This window comes from Canis aureus, chromosome 14 (assembly GCF_053574225.1).
Source record: "Canis aureus isolate CA01 chromosome 14, VMU_Caureus_v.1.0, whole genome shotgun sequence".
NCBI classification, from domain to species: Eukaryota; Metazoa; Chordata; class Mammalia; order Carnivora; family Canidae; genus Canis; species Canis aureus.
This window is the reverse complement of record NC_135624.1, coordinates 35042251-35064239: the sequence shown is the minus strand read 5'-3', so window position 1 is coordinate 35064239 and position 21989 is coordinate 35042251. Positions and strand designations below refer to the sequence as shown.

The 21989-nt window shown below is 39.2% G+C and overlaps 1 pseudogene; it reads right to left on the bottom strand.

The window, feature by feature from the left end:
• Positions 1–1963: 1963 nt before the first annotated feature.
• The window catches only part of LOC144283001 (glyceraldehyde-3-phosphate dehydrogenase pseudogene), a 74747-nt pseudogene continuing 54721 nt past the window's right edge, over positions 1964–21989 (bottom strand).

Here is a 21989-nt window from a genome sequence, read left to right as displayed (position 1 = left end):
CCTCACTAGTAAGCCAGGTTAACAGGAAAAACAGGAAACAGGAAAAACAGAAACCAAAGAAATAGCTTCTAGTACATGCTAATGCTCATCACTCATCCCCCATCCCCAACTCCAGTCTCTCTGATCCAGATAGCATTTGAGATTGAGAATATTTCTGGAGAGCTACCTTTACTAGTAGTGAAAATATTTTTTTTAAGATTTATTTGTTTATTTTAGAGTAAGGGAGAGACAGAGACAGAGACAGAGACAGAGACAGAGGAAGAGGGAGAGAGATTCCCAAGCAGACTCTTGCTAATCATGGAGCCAGATGCCAGGCTTGATCTCAGAACCCTGAGATCATGAAGAGCCAAAACCAAGAGCCACAAGCTTAGTTGACTGAGCCACCCAGGCACCTCTAGCAGTGAAATTTTTAAAGGACTTAATAGCCTACACCATAGGAGTGTGACTTGGAGAATCACAAGTGGGCTATATGGATGGGTCCTGGTGACAGCTAACCTAGGAGGAGCTTCCTTCCCTAATCATCACTTTATGGTTCTAGTCCCTTTTCCTTGAGACAAGTAGGTGCTCACTGGATTATACTCTGTCCTCATGTTGCAGTTAGACGATGTAAGACACATCTGATTGGGTATTAGGAATGGGACACTGAGGTGATAGACAGGGAAATAGCCAAAGCTGAGCTTAGTTAGTCTCAGTAAAGAGGCTGCTTTAGCAAAATGGAGTTTTCCATAAGTTCAGTGTCTATCGCCCACTGTTTTGAGGTATGGGGCCACAGCAGAGGGTAATTTTCCTTGCCTTTGTGTGCATGTACACCTGTCTCAGGACCTCAAAAGGAGGACAGTGATGGATAAGCCACATTTCGAATATCTTATGTCATGTTGCTTGGACAAAAAAAACGAAAATATTGTCATCATACTATTTTAGTTCTATTACCTTGAGTTCCCAATCTTGTCATCATTCCTGAGGAACAAGAAGCCATTGAAGGCATTTAGGTGTCACCAAAGGCAGAGGAATCCACTAATATTTTGCTCCAGGATCCCTCATTCATTCCATTAATTTACTTTACAAATATTTATCAGGTACTTATTTTATAGCATTGATATTAGCTCTAGAGATAGAATGAAAAAAATCAAAATCACTGCCTAGGTAAAATCATCTTCTAGTAGAAGAAAGAGGATAAGCAAACATGCTTATGTGTATAAGTTCTAAACAGAAAGAGATAAAACAGGATGCCGTTGGGGGCTGCTGTTGTATAGACTATAGGGAGAGGTGAGATTAAGTCCTCATTAAGATAATATTGACAAAGACTGACTAGAATGAGGGCACAAGGCATAATGACATTTGGGGAAGGAGGATTTTAGGCAGTAAAAAGGTCCTGAGGCAGAAATGTGTCTGACTTGGTGGGGGAATAGCAGTGTGGCTACAACAGATTCAGTGATACGGAAAGGGATAGTAAGTGAATTTGGAAAATTAGCAGAAACAGGTAGAGGGAGAACAGATCATAGAAGGACTTGAAGAGTATTCCTGTGCCTCTTGGTCAAAATTTCATCAAATGCTATTTTATTTATTTTTTATTTTTTATTTTTTTTATAAATTTATTTTTTTATTGGTGTTCAATTTGCCAACATATAGAATAACACCCAGTGCTCATCCCATCAAGTGCCCCCCTCAGTGCCCGTACTTTGGAGTTCCCAAATTTGTCCTCATTTCTGAGTAATGGGAAGCTGTGGGAGGTGTTAGAAGGGGGATTGACATTGTACTAACATGTCTCTTGATCTTGAGAAAGGCAGGAGGGCCTGGGTCAGGGGAGCAATTACAGAAATGGGCAGGTAAAGGTAAGGATGGTGCTCATGGGCCTCACTTAGAAAACCAGCACTAGGACTAGCAGGAAGGCAGCACAGGTGTCCACGATGGTTATGTTCACTGGCGAGGTTCAGGAATGTGGAAGATGTGGAAAAGGAGCTCTTTAGATTTGGTCTGTGTACTCCTTCTGATTTCTCAGTACATCCAGTTTATCCAGCACAGCTGTTCCCATAAACACTGCCACAAGGAGACAGCACTCAAAGCTGTAGAGAGATGCTTTCATGCATGAGCTATCACCAGATGTCGACCCTTTTGCAAATGCCCCGTCACTTAGCAGCAGCCACACTGGCTGCTCTGAACTTGGCAGGAAGCCATCTGCTCTGCCCAGAACCTGCCATGGTGCTTGGGCTTCATAGTGGCACCTGCAAGTTGGTGTCACATCGCTTTTGTGAGCAAGAGGCAAAAGAGCAAATAGAGTTCCTTTTAAGTTCCTTTGGATGTTCTCCTCATCCTAATCATAAACATGTATTTAGTGCTTGCTGTCTATCAGACACTGTGATAAATACTTGCAGAACCTTCCTTAATTCTTACCATATCCATGAGGTCTTACCATCTTCATATTCAGATGAGAAAACAAGGAGGCAGAGAAATGAAATACTTTGTCCAAGTTCACTCAGCTAGCTTGGGCTCATTGACCCGGAGGAAAACTAACCCCATTGCCATCCTGCCGTGACGGTAGACTAACAGCACACCTAAGGATCCCGGGTCCCTTTGTAGAGCAAAGTGCAGAGGACCTTGCACCACCTACTTCGGACCTTATGGTGAGTTCATTTCATGAGCTCACACATGCCATAGCAGGTGACTTTAAATTTTTTATTTAATCCTCACAGCAACTTGACTTTTGCAGATGAGGAAACAGAGCTCAGGGTCTGAGAGCCATCGGATAGCTGGGCAAGGGACCTAAATAGAGGAGTCTCTGAAGATTGAGCATTTGCTTCTGACCCTCATGCTGTCAAGATTCACTTCGAGCACAACCTATCCCAGAGCTTAGGCTTTCAGGGCACAGATTTGGTCTTTGAGCAAGCAGCCTAGCACAGTGCCATGAGATTGAAATAGAATGTGAACCATACACATACTTTCAATTTTTCAAGGAGCTGCATTTTAAAAAGTTTAATAAGTAGGTGAAATTAATTCAATAATATGTTGATGAAGGAAGCACTTGACATGACGGGCACCGGGTGATGTGTGGAAATGTCGAATCACGATACTGCATGCCCGAAACACTGTATGTTAACTATACTGGAATAGAAATTAAAAAGAAATGTAAGTAAATAAATAACATAATAGGCTCAAAATAGTATAATTTTGATATATATATATATATATATGTATTAAAGAGATAGGTCACATTCCTTTCTTACAAATGAAGTCTTTGAAACATGAACAGATGAAGGAACTAAGGAAAACAACGGGGAAGGAGAGAAGGCAGATAGGCACTTAATTTATTAGGGCCTCGTATTACTCTTGTGTATTGGTTCTCATGAGCTGAATTAATTATCAAGGATTTTTGTGTGATAATCAAACAACGTAAGTTGTAAACAGTAAAACACTATGCAAATCAGAGCTCCCTGCCTGCCTCTTCAATGCCACTGCTCAGTTCCCTATCCTGTGCTTAGAACGTGTTTGGTGCTGTTTCTCTCCTTCTGGCCTGAGCCTCTCCTTTCTGTCTGCTTTATTCACTCTGTGCAACTTCCTCTAGGACTTTTCCATGGTGCCCTGTTTACCTACATTTTGAGTTAGATACCACCTTTGATGTACTCATGGGATACCGTATGCCTGTGGTGCCAGCAGGCAGCCATCCCCTGCACTCTCACAGGGGTTTATGAGAATCTACAAGCCTGTCTTCTGACTTGGTGGTTAGTTCCTCAAGGGATGTAATGTCTTGTTCATTATAACACTAGCACTTTGCAAAATAACTGGCATCTAACTAAGTTTTGAATCAATAAAAGCAAAGTTGATTGAATAAGTGAGCACATGAGTGAATGAATAGTTTATATTTGCAGAACACAGAAGTTTTATTGTATTTTCATATACTTTCTAATGTCTAGTGTCTTAAGTAGAACAGGCACATAAATACACGGCAGGTTTTGTTTTACAGGGTGCTCTTTTGTTTGCTTGTTTTTTTTGGATGGCTTGTTATTTCTGTACTAAAGACCCATTTTCTCTACAGCTATATGGCCCAATCAGATTGTAGACAAGAATACTGTGCTTATCAAGAAAGGACAACAGGTGTTATTCTAGAGACATCCACTGCCTGAGCAAGAGCTGAGGCCTTAATTTACTCTGACAACTTCTTTTAAGTAGCCAAAGTGAATTGGAAACCTTCCCTTGAGACATCTATTGGAAAACACAGTTTGGATTAGTCTAATAACTGAATGTCAACTGACTTCCAAAACAAAGCAGTGAGGCATGCTTCCCTCTTTACAAATCAAGTAACCCAGAAAAGTACAGCCTCAGTAACCACTAATAAGGATTCTCAGAGGATTGAGGCCAGCAAGGGAATTGCTTTTACCCATAGGCTAAAGTCCAAAGACCTTACCTTAGCATCCACTGCCTTTAATAAATTAGCCCTGACTTCCCCAAACATTGAAAACACTTAGTGAAATCCCACAAGCATTTCTAAGGAAGTAGAGGGGAGAGGGCATTCTAGGTTGAGAGAAGAATTTAAATTAGGGCAGTAGAGTCAGTTAAGTTTAGCAAATCATTTATGTCCATAAGGTACTGGTGTGAGGGGAATTAATGATGAAACCGGGAAATAAAGGCCTGATTGTGAAATGTCTGAGTAAAAAGGTTGCTCTGAGCAAGGTGGTAGCAATGTGTTTTTCCTTATCCTTCCCCACTAAGCACCACTATGAACCCTAGAACTGGTGCAACAGACCAATTAAGGTGAATGCTCATATGTAGAAAGGAGGAAGGGATGCCTGGGTGGCTCAGCAGTTGAATGTTTTCCTTCAGCTCAGGGTATGATCCAGGGTCCTGGATCGAGTCCCACATCAGGCTCCTTGCAGGGAGCCTGTTTCTCCCTCTGCCTATGTCTATGCCTCTCTCTCTCTCTCTGTCTCTCGTAAATTAGGGTAAAAAAAGAAGTAGAAGGAAGGCAAGCAAGTGGTTAGGGCTCCAGGATTGGAGTAACAGGACAGTGGCCGGGGATCTTGTATGCTCCAAGAGAAGAAGGTCACCCAGATCTGACATTTACTAATCCATGACTTACCAAGGGGAGAGAGTGCAGGTAGGCTCAATCCATCCCTGGATCAGATGGGAGTGTCTCTGAATACACCAGGTACTCAGATGCCACCATAAAGAGGGTTTGGTTGGGAGCCCCAAGAATAATAAGAGAGCAAAGGACTACTCAAGTCTCTGAGACTTCCTTTTGCTGCCACAAGACTCTGAGGGGTTCAGGCAGAAGGCAAGAAAGACCCAGAAAGCAGGTGGCCATATCCAGGAAGCTCATTTTTTTGTCCCCACAGACTCTCCTTTCCCACTTAGATGCACCAAGAGAGCAGGTAGGTGGAGTTGGGCTCCAGTAGATGAATCTTTCCACACTCCTTGTCCGTGGAAGCTATCCCACAGCTGGATTTGGGTAACCCCTCCACACCTTCGGCTGCACTGACAGGACAGTGGGAGCCCTAGCAGCACCAAACCAAGCCGATGAAAATAACACCATTAAGATTGTGAGGATCACACACATTAAGCCAAAACCTGTGATCTAAACCTAAACTGAGTGACTGGCTGCTAAAATAAAAGGCTTTAATAAGACCTGAAGTATTCTAACATAACAAACAAAATACCCAGTACACAACTGAATATCATCTGTCACACCAACACCAAGAAAATCACAACTTCAGAGAAAAGACCATCAACTCTTGCCGAAGCAAGATGAACCAGATGTTGTAATTACATCATTGTGTGACAAGGATTTCAAAGCAGCCACTACAGAAAAATGCTTCAAAATTTGCCTACAAATCTCTTGAGACAAATGAAAAATTAGAAAGCCTCAACAAAGGAATGGAAGTTATGATTTTAAAAAAGAACCAAATGAAAATTAAGAAACTAAAAAATACAACAACAGAATTAAAAAAAAAATCTCATTGGATGAATTCAATAGCCAAGTAGGAATGACGTACTAATCAAGCATACATGTTATCAATTAATGGATGGACACGTAGGTCAATGGAATAACATTAAGATCGTAGGAATAGACCTGCACAAATGTGCTCAATTGATTTTTGACAAAGTGATAAGGTAATTTAATGGAGGAAAGATAACCTTTTAAACACATGGTGCTGGAGCATTGTGGCATCCACAGGGGGACAGAATTACCTTAACCCTCACACAGTACATAAAATTTAACTCAAAACTGACCATAGAATTAAATATAAAATCTAAAACTATAAAGCTTTAGACAAAAGAAGAATATCTCCAATACAACAGACAATTTCTTATAAAACTAAACATAAAGTTACCATATGACCAGGCAATTACAAGGCTGAAAATTTATCTCAGAGGAAGGAAAGTTTATGTATACACAAAAACCTGTATGTAAATATTCACAGTGGTCCTATTTGCAAGAGCCAAAATTTGGAATCAAATTGTCTGCCCTTCAACAGGTGAATGGTTGACAATCTGTGGTGCGTAATGTCACGCACTTAATACTACTTGTTTAAAAAAGTAATAAACAACTTGGACAAATCTCTAGGAAATTATGCTGTGTGAAAAGAGTCCATTCTAAAAGGTTACATTTCGTATTATTCCATTTATATCAAAATTTAGGTGACAACATTTTAGAAATGAAGAGCATTTTAGTGGTCAGGGTTTAGTGGCAGAGCCAAGTGGGGGTGGCCATGGTGTGGACATGGTGATAGTTACAGATGTGCAACATGAGAGATCCTTGTGGTGTTGAAACTATCTTGACTGTGGTGGTGGATACAGGAACCTACACGGTGATAAAATTGTATAGAATGTAACATACACACATGCATAAAATAGGACTGGGCAAATCAGAATGAGATCACAAAATTGTATCAACGTCAGTGTCCTGTGATATTTAATAAAAGTTTGCAAAATTTTGTTACTAGGAGAAACTGGGAAGACTATAAAAGGGTAAGCTATCTATAATTATTTCCATAAAACTTTCTATGAAAAATTCTTCTTGGTATAACTTGGGGGCTGACCTCGTACTGACTGAAGCCTTTAGATCTATAGGAAGTAACTAGAAGGAGTTCCTATGAGAGTGTGTGTCAGTTTCTGTTGGCTGACTTTAGGCAAGTATTATAAGAAAGTGATAAGCTTGGTCATTAATTGGCTTATTTGTAAAAGGAAAAAGACACAAGAGATAGTTTAGAAATTGGGGACCTAAAAAAAAAGAAATTTGGGACCTTGAAAATTTGGCAAAGTGGCTACTTCTACACTCTCAACCATAGGAAATGAGAGCGACAAAGCTGGGATTGACAAAGAAACATAAAGATTCAATCTTTTCACAAAAAGATTTCTACTACTACTGAAACTGAAACTACTATTTCAGCTTAGTTGTCTGAAACCAGAGCCTGACATAAAGTTTCATGTTTATGTGTCTTATTTGAATAAGAATGAAAGACTAGAGAAGTGTTGCAGGGAAAGAGGAAAAATCCAACTTAAGAATTTTGGCCACTCCAGTTTTATTTTTATTTATTTATTTATTTGTATTTTTAAATTTATTTATTTATTTATTTATTTATTTATTTATTTTTGGCCACTCCAGTTTTAAAGAATTTGGGTGTAATTGGAATAAAAAATGGAAGGAGTTTGGCTTCCACATATCTTTAGAGACCCAGAGTCCCCTAACTCACATTGGACTGTACTGTATTTACATTATCTGGCAAAGTGAAGGAATCCTGCAGGTATAATTAAAGTCTGTAACCTACTGACTTTAAATTGATTAAAAGGGACATTAACCTGGGTGGGCAGGACCTAATCACATGAATCCTTTATAAAAGTGTCTAAATGTTAGAGTCTTTAAGCAGCAGACTCTCTCCGTTGTTGGCTCTTAAGAAACAAGCTGCCACGAATTCTGTAGCCACAAGCAAGTGAAGTCAGCTAACAACCTGATGGAGATTGAAAACAGATCTTCTCCCGTTGAGTCTCCAGGTGAGGACCCAGCCTGGCTGGCACCTGGATTCCAGCCTTGGGAGACCCCGAGCAGAGGGTATAGTTGAGTCGTGTCAGGATTCTGACTTACAGATATTGTGAGATAATGATGCATATTAAGTTGCTAATTTGCAGTAGTTTGTTATGCAGCAGTAGGAAAGTAATAAAGTTACCTTGCATAACAGATCTTAATTACTTCTTAGCAAAAATACATCACTAGGGTCTTGTCCCAGCAAATACTTTTATTATTATTATTTTTTCTGAAATCAAAAAGGACAGTTTCTGTAGAAGAGAACTTATAGTAGGTAACATATTCATATTCACATCCTTGACTCTATCAATCCATTGCTGGTATTACCTTTGAGAGTCTTACTGCATCCACAGAACATTGGAGATATAATTAAATAAATAGTTTTTCTTTCTATCTACTAACACTGTTATTTTATTTTATTTTATTTATTTTATTTTATTTTATTTTATTTTATTTTATTTTATTTTATTTTATTTTATTTTTTCTGTTACTTATTTAAATCCATGTGAAGGGAGTGTTTGTCATGGTGCTGCTATAAGTGACAAATCCTCAAGTCTCAATGGCTTAGAAAAGAAAATCTATTTTCTTCTTTTGAAACATTCCAAAGATGGATATTCACCAGGAAACTGTCCTGTGTAACTGCCTCCATGCACGGATTCAGGATCCAATACCTTCCAACTTGCATTTCAGTGGTCTTCAACATATCACTTTAGAAATCACCCTCCTGCTCACCTCTTTATCAGCCAATGCATGGGTAAAAGAGAATGAAGAACCAAGCAGAGTAAGTGCCTGTCCACAAATCCATGTCCTAGCCCCAAGGATGTACCTCCATGCAAGGAACCTGACAAATACCGTTAAATCCAGGAGCAGCAATGATTGGAGGGGGAGGAAAGTGTGTTTGCTGGTTCAACTAACATTCTCTGGCAAAAAGAAGTTTCATTGCCACAAATAGAAAACCTTATCACTTCACAAATAGAAACTAAAGTAAAAGTCAATATAAGTCTTCATATCATCTGAAATCCCAAGGCCCAATCCTACTTTGATGGCAGAAAGCAAATCTAAATATTCTCTTTTTCTGGTTCTAGTTGCTCTGAGAGCTTTTTTTCTTCCAGTTTTATGTTTTGAATAAGTTGAAAAACTATATTTTAATTCGATTGTTGCCCACATGTCTAAGGATAAGTACGCGAGTCATCCTTCCCTCTCCCAATTTAAACCACTCTCCTACCACCCACAGTCTAGAGACACATATGGGAAAACATCAGTGTAGAGTAGTTCTCCACCTGGGCAACTACATCCCAGGTGCCATTTGACAACGTCTGGAGACATTTTTGGTTGTCATGAATGACTAGGGACAGCCTGCTACTGATGTCTCATGGGTGGAGTCCAGGGATGCTGCTCAATATATTATGATACACAGGACAGCCCCCCTCACAATAACAAAATTAACTGTCCCTAAATACCAGTAGTGCCAAGTTTGAGGAACCCGGTATAGAGTAAATAGAAATTGATTTGTAAATCCCTGCTATCATGTACTCACACAGGAAAAAAATCTTAAGCATATACTATGTGCCAGGTACTGTTTTATATTCAGTGGCACAAAAGAAAACAAGACAGAGGTTGCTTTCCCTCATGGCACCTATGTTCTGGCTTATTACGTATGTGACCCAGTTAACCTGTCTGAAAGTTAGGTTTCTCATTTATGAAGGAAGGGTCAATATAACTCACAGGGCACGTATGGAGTTTAAATGGGACAATGTATGTGTAACAGGATGTAAAAATGCTACTCTTCATGCTTCGTGGGGCATAAATTCAACAGATGTTACATTCCAAAGTGAATTGAAAGCAGAACACTCTGGAAAAAATAGATGGTTATAGGATTATCACAAGATGTGGATATAAAGTAATAGATGGAGTGGTGATCCAGGAGGATCCTGCAAGGGGACTTCTGGGAGGGGCCATGGGGCTCATGAGGCTGTGGAGGGGTGGGAGCCTGTAAAGAAGGCTTTAAGAGTACAGCTAGTTTTGAAGGTGCCCTCGCAGTTGAGATGGGGACACAAGGATGGGTACTTACTAAGCCTGAGGAAGCCAAAGTCATTGTGGGCTGCAAGGAGGGGGAACCACATTTGGAAAATGACTGCACGCCTGAGAGTGCACACAGGGAGCTTTGGAGCAAATGATAAAGGATGGGAACCTGGGGTCAATTTCCAAGGACTTCTACCCCAAAATAGCAGCCTTTCAGAGTAATGAAATGCAGCAGGAACGGGCTGTGGAGTTATCTGGGAGGGCAGAAGTCCAGGGGTGATTTGGAAGGAGACAAGCAAAGGAAGCCACATCATGGCAATTGCAGTGTCAAGAGTCCCAGTAGGGGAGCTTCCGAACTCACCAAGTCACTCACAAAAGAAAGGGCAGATTCTGATCATCTGCCAGATATGAAAATTTTAGGACAACACCAGATAACAACTTTCTTGTTCCCATTACCTAATCCTCTCTACCCCCTGCTTGGTGGGGTCAGAGAATTGTTTCATGAGTCTGGAGAAGGAGAAATTCCAAGTGGGGAAAAAAAAAAGTAAAAGAAAACGATTTTACCACCCTCTCTCTATATTTATATGAGTATCTGAAAGCCAATGGCACCTTGTAGAAGGCAGATTTAAAATGAAATCAAGTTCAGGAAGTTAGGATAAGAGAGGCAATAAGAAGGTCACACACCCACAATCCCAGTCAATAACAGAGCTTTCTCTGTCTAAATTGTGGCAGCGAGTATGTGCACGGGGCCAGGGGTGCTCCATTTCACATAGGGAGTCTCACCAACCGAGATCCACATCGTTATTACTATATCAACAAATGACTTCCCCAGGGTTTCTGAAGCACAGCAAGAGAGAGCTGGAGTGTGGCACATGAGCTTTTATAAACTGACCACTAGTGGCATAGATTGCCTCTCCCCATATCTTAATGCCCAGAATTCAACAACATGGTGGCAGACACAATTGCCCTGGAAGGTGGGAGTGCCGTCTTCCCCTGTGTCCAGGAGGCAAGCCCTGGATATGAGTGAGCACTGATCACTTTTCAACTTTCCAACTTATCATTCACTGCCCTGGACATTTTTGGTTGCTGTCAAGAATGACTGAACATGTTTTAAGCCTTGACCCAAAGAAGTCAAGGAAACTGAGTTTGTATCCAGGGCCAGAAGAAAGAGGGATTTTCATTAGATTTGACATGTCCTACACATTCAACTTTCTGGGAATCCAAGTAAAATAGGAATTACTCTGAGTTGCTCGTACTGGGATACCCCCTATTGCTTGCCTTCTTCCTTTTTGCCATGTACAACTAAAATTTCAATGCCTTTCTGATCTTGATATGAAAGAAAAAGGTATCCTATTCTATATCATTTTTAAGAGTCATTTCTTCAATGCCCACTATATTCCAGGCACTAAAACTTCTCTCTTTAGTTTTTCTTCACAACTCTCCAGGGAGTAGCTCCATGCTTCCCTAGTGCAGTCAATGCAGATCAGATGACTGCAGAGTGAAAGATATGCAAAATCATAATTTCCTTGATCAAAATTTTTACTGAGGTAGTGGACATATAAACTGTTGTTTTTATATTAGAACAAATGCAAGTGTATTTGTGGGTTTTTTAAGCTTTATTGAAGTATAGTTGATATGGAAAAAATTTGTACACTTAATGTATATAACTTGTTGAGTTTGGACATATGCATACAACCATGATACTATCATCACAACCAAGGAAATAAACATATCCATTACCTCCAAGAATGTCCTTGTGTCTTTTTCTGGGCTTTTTTTTTTTTTTTTTGGTAAGAATACTTAACATGAGATCTAAAAATTTTAAGTGTATATTGTTAACTATAGGTACTATGTTGTACAGCTGATCTCTAGAACTTAATCATCTTGTGTAACAGAAACTTTACATCCATTTAAAAACAATTTCCAACTTTCTCCTCCTCCAAGTACCCAGCAACCACCATTCTATTCTCTGCTTCTACAACTCTATTTTAAATATCTCATGTAAGTGGAAATATACAGTGTTGTCCTTCTGTGACTAGCTTATTTCACTTAGCATAATGTCCTCTAGGTTCATCCATGTTGCAATAAGTGGAAGAATTTATTATTTTAATGTTGAATAATATGTCAATGTATGTATAATATTCCACATTTTCTTTATCCACTCATCTGTTGATTGTGATTTGGGTTGTTTCAATATCTTGACTATTGTGAACAAAGTTAAAATAAACATGGGGGTGCAGATGTCTCTTCAAGATCCCAATTTAATTTCACTTGGATATATAACAGAAAGTGGGATTGCTGGATCATATGGTAGTTCTATTTTTAATTCTTTGAGGAACCATCATAGTGGCTGCAACCATTTTGTGCTCTACCAACAGTGTGAACAGATTCCAGTTTCTGCACATCCTCAACACTTTGTTATCTTTTTGTCTTGTTTTGTTTTGACACCAGCTATCCTAACAGGTGAAGTAGTAGCATATAGTAGTTTTGATCTATGTTTACCTGATAATTAGTGGATTTGAGAATCTATTAATTTACCTGTTGGCCATTTGTATATTTTATTTGCAGAAGTGTCCATTCAAGTATTTCGTCCATTTTAAAGTTGGGTTATTTGTTTTTTTGCTATGACTAGGAGATTCTTACATACGTCAGATATTAACCTTGTATTAGATGGATGGCTTGCATATATTTTCTCATATTGTTTCCTTCCCTGTGCATACAGAAGGTTTTCAGTTTGATACAGTCTCACTTTTCTATTTTTGGTTTTGTTGCCTGTGTTTTTGATGTCAGATCCAAAAAAAAAAAAAAATTCGCCAAAGCTAATATCAAGAACTTTTCTTTCTATATTTTCTTGGAGGGGTTTTATAGTTTTAAGTCTTATGGTTAGGTCTTTAATCCATTTTGAGTTGATTTTTATGTATGGTTTAATATAGGGGTCCTCTTTCATTCTTTTGTATGTGGTTAACCAATTTATTATATACACTTAAAAGAAAAAAAACCCTACCGATTCCTCACAAAATAAATAAATAAATAAATAACTGACAGAACTAATAAACAAACACAACAAAGTTTCAGGATATAAAATCAATGTACAAAAATAATTCACATTTCTATACCCTAACAATGAACAATCTAAAAAGGAAATTAAGAAAACAATCCATTTGTAATAGCATCAAAAAGAATAAAATATTTAGGAATAAATTTAACTGAGAAGGTTAAAAACTTGTACACTGACAATTACAAAGCACTGACAAAATAAATGAAAGTGGATATAAATAAATATGAAAACACCCTGTGGTCATGGATGGGAAGAATTAATATTTTTAAAATGAGCACATTATTCAAAATAATCTACAGATGCACTGCAATCACTATCAAACTCCCAATGACTTTTTTTTTTAACAGAAATAAAAAAATAAAGCCTAAAATTCAAATGAGACCACAAAAGATCTGGAATAGCTAGTGTAATATTGAGATTACAAAGCATTTAAAAAGACCCCATTTAATGGTTCAATGATATCACATGATGTGAAGGAACCAAAAAATTTAAACTTAAACTTTTGTTGTACATTGTAGATGTTTCCAGTTTTATTAGTCTAACTCCCACTGTGATAAATATGTCCTCTCACGTGAGATCATTTTATTAGGATTTTTGCTGAAAACAAAATTACTGAGTTAAATATTATCAGCATTAACAGCAATGACAGCAAAGAATAGTATTTTGTGAATATAAAATAAAATACAATAAATAGGCTGCCAAAAAGAGGTGGGGGGGGCAGGTGACTGGACTATGTAGTTTTATGTCCTGATTTGGGCTACCACTGGATATGTTATATAAGCAGACACCTAGGCAGCTTCCATGTTTTCCGGATGTTCCTCTTAAGATCAAGTGGGTGTGTGCAGCTTGTAGGAGGAATGTTGTTTTTTGTTCTCTTTTATTCACTTTTATTTCTGTACGAAAATGCCCAGTCTGTCCCCTTTTTCTACTTCCCCCTCCCTCTCCCCTCCCCTCTCCTGCCAGTCCCCTGTCCTCACCCTACCAGCAATCAGGAGCAAAGTGCTGTCCTCCCTAACTGCCCAGGTCTGCTGTGGGGCAGCTTTGTTCAGTCCGTCCCGCACCTAGTTTGTCTTAACTGAAGAAGTGGGACACTACCTTAGAAGGCCAGGTACAGACAAAACTCTATTCTTCAGGGTTTCAGGGAAATCTCCAAGTCAAGGCAGGAAATCTCACTGCATTAAATGGAGAAAGAAAATTTTTAGGGACTAGTTAAGAGACTGACTGAAGTAGGAACCACAAAATTCTGCTCTACAGAAATCTCAAAGATGGGAATCTCCACCGCTGTCCACATCGTCATGATGTGACAGTGAGCCGGCACTCACTGAGCTTCTCCTCTAGGCTAAGGGGAGGCTATCCACATCACTTCATGCAATCTTCTCAAAAAGCCTTTTGACATAGATATTAGTATCTTAGGCTATTCACACAATAAAACTGAGACCCTGGAAAGTTGAGCAAGCTTTTCAACGTTCAAATTCCCCCACATCATATTCATTCTGCTTCCTGGCCCTGCCTCATGAACCACCTTGGGTCAAAAGCTCCCAGACTAGATTCTGGAAACCCTCATTCCCCCCTACCTTCCCAAGGTAGCTCCTTCTACCATTTCTTTACCACACGTGAGTAATAATGTCTGGTTTATTCAATAGAATTCATGAAAGATTTTTCTTCCACATCACACAAAGCTGTTAATGTGAAAAACCCAAAGTAAAAGTATAATGATCATTAGTCCTGATTGTTTTAATTTTTTCTAAAATATGGCAATCTAAAAAATAAATGCTTAGAAAGATGGAAGCCATAAAAACAATACAAACCACTAAGAATAGTTCGAAGCTATATTTTCTAAACCAGTGCTTTAAGGGATATAAACTCAATGAAATTATCCTTAAAAAAAGATTATATGATCATGTAGCTTGGAAAACGGTCTGAGCTCAGAAGTTCATATTAGCATTCTGATGTTCATATTAGATTCTGAGATGTCTGGCAAAACTATAGTTAATTTGGCCTGACCTTGTTAATAAAAATAAAATAAGATGAAAATTGAGAGGGAGGCAAACCATAAGAGAAGCTGAACCCTAGGAAACAAACAAGGTTGCTGGAGGGGTGGTGGGGAGTGGGGTAACTGGGTGATGAGCATTAAGGAGGGCAGGTGATAAGATGAGCACAGGGTGTTATATGCAACTGATGAATCACAAAATTCTACCTCTGAAACTAATAGAAAAATTCCAAACTCATTTGGTCACAGAACCATCTTTTCTCTATAATGAATGCCTTTGGTAAAATATACTGTTTCATGTACTTCCTATGGAACCTTGTGGAAAATGCCAACATGGAGCTATTTCTTTATCCTTCTTTATTCTTCTCAGCCTCCTGTTCAGGAAATTCAAGTAAAACCTTCAAGACCTGCCATATCTACCCCACACCAAGAGAGCAAGGAGGCTTTGTAATATACGGAGCAGAAGTCCACATCTCGTCTCTGTCTTTTCCTTATTGCTTCTTTCTGTTCTATCTCATTTTAACTTCTCTGACTTCTCAGCTATGTAGTTGGGCTATTTTCCTTGGTTCAGTTCTTGGCCAAGACTTTTGGATTATATGAGGTGTGGATTCACCTTCTGAGCTGAGTGAGATGTCCCCCGAGACTTATCACCAGGTCTCTGAACTCTGAGCATCACGTACTGCCACATAAACCCTCCAACAATTCAGTAAGTCTTCACGGACAGCCCACACTGAACATACAGAGATGAATAGTACAGACATGTAAGTTCACACTTTCTGTTCATAAATTGACACTAGACAGACAGTAATCATTCTGTGATGGGAAGGACATGCTGAAGAAAAGGGCTTATAACCTAGACTTGGGGGTTAGGAGAAGATCCCAGGAGGCAATGGGACCTACTCTAACCTACAAAAGTGAATATAAATATTTAAGAGAAGGAGTGGTAAAGTGGAAACAGGATATAAGCATTCTAGAGAGATGGCATCCCATGGGCAAATGTTTGTACTAAGAGAGAGAAAGTGCTCTTAGAAGAAAAGAAATAAGCTCCTTTAACTGACTCTTGTAGTTTGAGGAGGTAACAGGTCACAAGGTTTCAGAGAACAGGATAGAAAAGGCGTGCCCAGGGTCGTCAACTTGGCTAGCCCAGCTTCCTGGGCCAGTCCTTACCTGAGGATGGGAAAGAGTCATCAGATTCCTGAGCTCTGTTCACCTGTGGCCATCAATGTCCATTCCCACAATTCAGAATCCTGTCTTTCTGTCCAGATTTCCAGCCAATTTAAGCAAACCCCAGGTGCATAGTAGGAGCTTCAGCCCGAGCACTCAGAATGGGAGGGAAATGTGAGATTGAGGCCAGAGTCATCAAAAATGTGAGATCTCTACAATAAACACTGCCCTGGGCTCATTGTCAGCCACCACCTCACCTGATCCTGTGGGTTATCTGTTAAAATTTCCAATTATAGTTGAGGCTATGGATGACAAGAGATATTAAATAACTCACCTAAGGATATACATGTTTTAAATCAGTTCGAATCTAAACACTGATCTCCTAAGACCCATCCTCTTTCTATCATGTTGCCTCGCTTCAGTGCATGTTTGTTTTCTGGTTGGCTTGTTAATACCAATAGTGATCACATAACAGCTTCTGACACTGATGAAGTATCTTCTTTGGACCAGGACTCTTATTAGATGTTTTGTATTCATGATCTCATTTAAACCTAATGAAAGCCTATGAAATAAATATCAGTATGTTTAGCTTGAAGATAAACCTATAGGTAAGAGAAGATAACTCTTCGAGGGAAATGGTTATTACATTAAGGAAGTAAGTTTTAAATTCAGGTTCTTCCAACTTCAAGTTATATGTTTTTTCCATAAACCTCACTACCTCTGAATTGAATAAATGAATGAATAGAGGAGATAAATGCAGGAATGAAAGCATGAGCCCTTGCACTTTTTTGAAATAAAATGCATGGAATTTTCTAATTGAGAAAGGTTTTTACCACTATTTTTTGAAAATGAAGAAAGTTCCCAGCAAACCTTTTTAGGGTGCTGTGTAACCACCTATGAGGGTCCATTACAGTCCAAGAGACACAGGTGCCAAAGGCTCCCACATCCATCATGGGTTTGTTTTATTTTATTTCAAAGTAGATAATGAGCATCCCATTTATTCTAGGCACTTTTGTTGATGACATACTAGCTTCCATAAAACCTGAAAAGTAAGATCAATTTTATGAGCAATTAAATGGGATCTATCCAGAGGTAATTAATTTTATGATGGAGGTTGAACAAGGTGATAGGAGAGCCTGTTTTAGATGCATTGATGATAGGGAGGAATAATGGCTCATCAGCTATGAAATAGTTCCAAATTACCTTGCTTTCGGGTCATTATTTATATTTTAAGTCTGCTGCCCTGTTTGCATCAAAGAAGGAGAGTATATTGTTATCCACAGAACTTTGGGGGAGTGATCCACATTTGTTCTTGTGAGTGTAATGGAAATCTGAACTGTCAGGATACTGGACTTTGCTTTCCTATAAGACAGATGTCCTTTGATCTACAGTTGAAGGAACAATGAGTCCATTTATCAGTAAACGGAGTCCGTACTATCTGAACCTGGGAAATTGATAGCAAAGACCTGAGAAACAGGTGTTTGAAGGTTATGGCCCTGGTAGAATTAACTAATCTATGCACTTATTTAACAAATATTTATTGAGAATATCCTCTATGTTAGGCACTATGCTAAATATTGGGCAAATAAAGTAAAATTAATATAATTAATGGGGAGCTTGTGAGTCTGTGATAGAAACCATGTTTCTTCTTGGGATGATTCAAAACATTCAAAAAATTGCTCTTTAATAGGCTTGACCACCTCAAAATCCAGTGATTACAAAACACATGAGTAATGTGTCTTGCCTCCAAGGTTATCGATACCACAAGCTTTTGTCCTTGGAATGGTGCCCCTGCTCCAAAGAGAGGCAAGTTTGATTGTGATCACCAGGGACAGAATAGCAGAATGAAAAATGCCAAAGGACATTCTGTTCTCCCTACTTTATCAAAGAATCCTCAGCCTTTTGTGTCTTCTTCATGAAGCTTCCTTTTCACATGAGCTTATGCAACACTATCTCCATCCTCCCTTCCTGTGTCACCAGGTCTGGGCAGAGCCTAGACTTCTGAGCCAAACTAATCCATCAAACTCTAGTTGTTCTAATATTAGCTATGATTTATGCAAGAAATTTCACCTTGATGACCCTCCCCACTGCCCCCTATAATGGACTCTATGGTTGCAGGTTTTGGGTAAGAAAACCGGGGATCCCAACTTGCTAAAGGAAAAACAAAGAAAGGTTTCACTGGGTTGCATAACTAAGAAGTCAAGTAGAAAATGGCTTCATGAACAACTGTGTTCATCTTCACGTACATTCAGATGATTTGATTTCACACCTTCTCCATCACTGCTTTGTCTTCTTTGGTTTTCTCCACCAGGGTTTTTCATATGGTATTCCCTGGTATTGCCACATGTACATTATCCCTATTGCCTAGAATCTCACAAGGAAAAATTCTCTCTCTTTTATCTGCTCTAAAAACGTTATTGGGATTCACTTTGAGTAGAACTCTTGGGTCTTGTATGCTACATCAAACCAACCATTCGAAGTGGTCACTTCCTGGCCATACACCCACCCCTAGAAATAAGGTATGAAATTAATTTTATAAGAATCCCATGAACATGGAGAAGGTTAATTATGGATTCTTCTTTCAAAAGATGGAAGCATAATTTACATGGTAGAAAATCACACAAAAAGCAGATTCCAGTGTTCTTTTTTTTTTCCCTGAAAATTGAGCATATGAACCTCATAAAGGTACTGGAAGAATTAGAATAGATGAGTGCAAAGTGTCTTACTCAGTGGGTGGCACAGAGTAGATGTTTAAAAAGTCCATTATCTTTCCTTTCCATAAAAATGAAATGCTTTATTTCATGCTTTCTTGTCTTTCCAAATAGGTGATAGAGGTTTTCTGGTGAGGTGTCTACTTATGTTCATAGCTTTGTCCAAATCACCCAGTCTGGTGACTTGCACTGAGCGTTAGATGTGTATTTTTAAAGCAAGGGTTTACGAAATCACAGACTAGAATTTGCAGAAATGACTGGGGAGATTTCCTGGATAAGATCACTCATGTTTATATAGTTGACTTAACTGGTCCTCTTAGTGGCCACATAAAGGTCCAAGAAGAAAGATTCTGCTTGAGCCCTACTCAATAGGAAGCTTCAGCTCCAATGGTAGGAATTGGAGAAAAGAGATTCAAAAGTCATCTGTGACCCTAGCAAAAGTCATACATGTTGTAGTAGCTTCCCTGAAGGCTTGAAAAACAAAAGTTGTAATGAACAATCACATAGCCATATGTTCTTTGAGCTAGCCAAAGAAGGGTTTGTGCTGGAAACACATCTAGCTGCAACCTATATAAATATGCCATTCAAGCAGAGCAGTCTGTGGGTAGGATAAAAGAAAAAGCCATCTGGCTCTCTAGGACGGACCTACCTGGACTTTGAGATATGTTTTCATGGTCTGGGACTGTAATCTAATTTCCTGGCTTCAGGATCTCCTAAAAAACTAATAATCATTTTGTTTCTGGTAATTGTGTTACAGTTGGCCAATGCCTCTTGTTCAGTCTTAAATGCAATTGCACATATTTTTTAAAAAATATTTGTTTATTTATTCATGAGAGACAGAGAAAGACAGAGACATAGGTATAAGGAGAAGCAGGCTCCTCATAGGGAGCCCAACGTGGGACTTAATCCCAAGACCCCGGGATCATGACCTGGGCCAAAGGCAGATGCTCAACCACTGAGCCACTCAGGTGCCCCTACACAGAAATTTTTATGCCAGATGATTCCACAATCTACCGTGTAACCTAACTAACTCCACATTACAAAAATGGTCTCTGAAGATGATGATGATGAAGATCTGGATACCATGAATAAAAGCCTGCAGCCTGACTTAATCTGCCTTTCCCAAAAGACAGAACAACACAAAGTTATGGCAGCTTTCTGCTCTTGGGTGCCCTGGCCTGAAACTACCTAGGCTGTTGGTGAACCACTTCATTCTTCCAACCTCCTAGATAAATATTGATGTCTAGTCATAGTATTACTGGAAACCTCTGACAGCAACAGATAACAGAGCAAACTCCTACTTCCTTGAGATTTTCTCCGAATCTCCTAACACAAGCTCAAATCCTATAACAAGCCCCTCCAAGCCTCCTCTAACTGGAAGTCCTCAGGGTTCCTTGTGGTGTGTGGTATCCCTTTTCTCAGCAACTCACAAATACAGCATTGTTAGACCACGATGTATTTTCGGCTAAAGACATAACTCCTTGACTTAGCACTCAGTAGATGGTAGCTATTATGGGGAGTTATGAATATGTAGAATATGATGGATTACATGAATGGAAGCTACTTCCAGAGGTCGGTGCTCCACTCTCACGGACACCTATATTTACCAATTCTCACCTTAGCAGTGTCTGTGGTATCTCTAGGATAACTTTTGGGTTTATTCTGTGTTTTTCTAGATTAACTTATGTTGACATAACCTAATTTTAGTGGAGAGTGAGAATAGTTTCCACAAATGAAAACAACAGAACTCAAAAAAAAACAAAAAAAATCCCTGGCCTCAGAAAAGAATCCTTCAGCAGATGGGAGACAGAGATGCTGCCTCTCTCTGGCTTTGTACCCCCGTTTTGTAGGTTATGTGAGGTAGTGTTAAGATGATACCTACCACATGAAAGGGAGTCTGTGAATGGTGAGAACAGACTAGCCCATATATCCTAGAAAGCAAGCCATACCTTGAAAATCAGATTGAGTTTTTGTGTGCGTATGTGATTTTTTGTTGTTGTTGTTGTTAACACCAAGCCTTTATAAACTCTCATTAAAATGTGCCAGCCTTGTTTCTACTATACACGTGATTCTGTTGAATGTTCATCCTTGGTGCAGAGGATCAAAGAAGCAACACTGCTGTCCCCCACCTGAGGCCACTGTGGAAGTAGAGGCAGTCAGAAGCTAGAGACTACATAATCATGTCTCTCAGGGACAACTTCAAGGATGTTGTATTTAATTGTAAGAGAGGTGGCAATTCCTTCAGTGTGTGCCTTTGTAGGTGTTAAGTGAGTTTTACCCTGAGCCCAGTAACTACTTTTCCTAGAGTAATTTGCAGGGAAAACCTGTGGCCTGATGAATTCACAGCCAGACAGCCAAAAAAGGAGCCAGTGGTTGGAGGAAAACAGAGGGTTTAACATAAAGCACTCAATAATCCCAGACCCTGTACACCCAATCCAGTTTCCATCTGCCTCCCCCATCTTTGGACACTTAAATACCCTCTATTCTTCTAAAAATGGATATGCCTTTCTGCAAGCATTTTTGTCAGTTCTTTTCTGTGCTAATCTCCCTGCCTGTCACGCATAGGTAGCAAGTCATTGCAGAGTTATGATCTGTAAGTCCAGAAATATATAATGCAATTTGAGCAAAGAAAATACTGAGAACTGTTTGCTACTTACTGGGCAGGATTATGGTGTGCATGAGGGGTTTGAAATATTTAGATGTCTCAGAACTACAGGTGAGGATTCATCAAGGTCAGTGTGGCTTTTCTCCTACAGATTTTAGTGAAGCAAGCCATAGAGTGTCACTAGGAGGTGACTGTTTTGGCAGGATATTATAATCAGTAGCTCTGTTGTCTCTGCTGCCAGCTGAAATAATTTTATATCTTTTATTAGCCATGTATCTGTAGATGTGGTGAGTCAAAGGTTGCTAAGGGAACACTAGGGTGGATATGCAAAGTATATGAAATCAGTCTGAGCTTGTGCTATTCAGTAGGCTTTTTTTTTTTTCACTTTCTATGTGCTATTGCTTATGTTTGGGCCTGTGGGACAC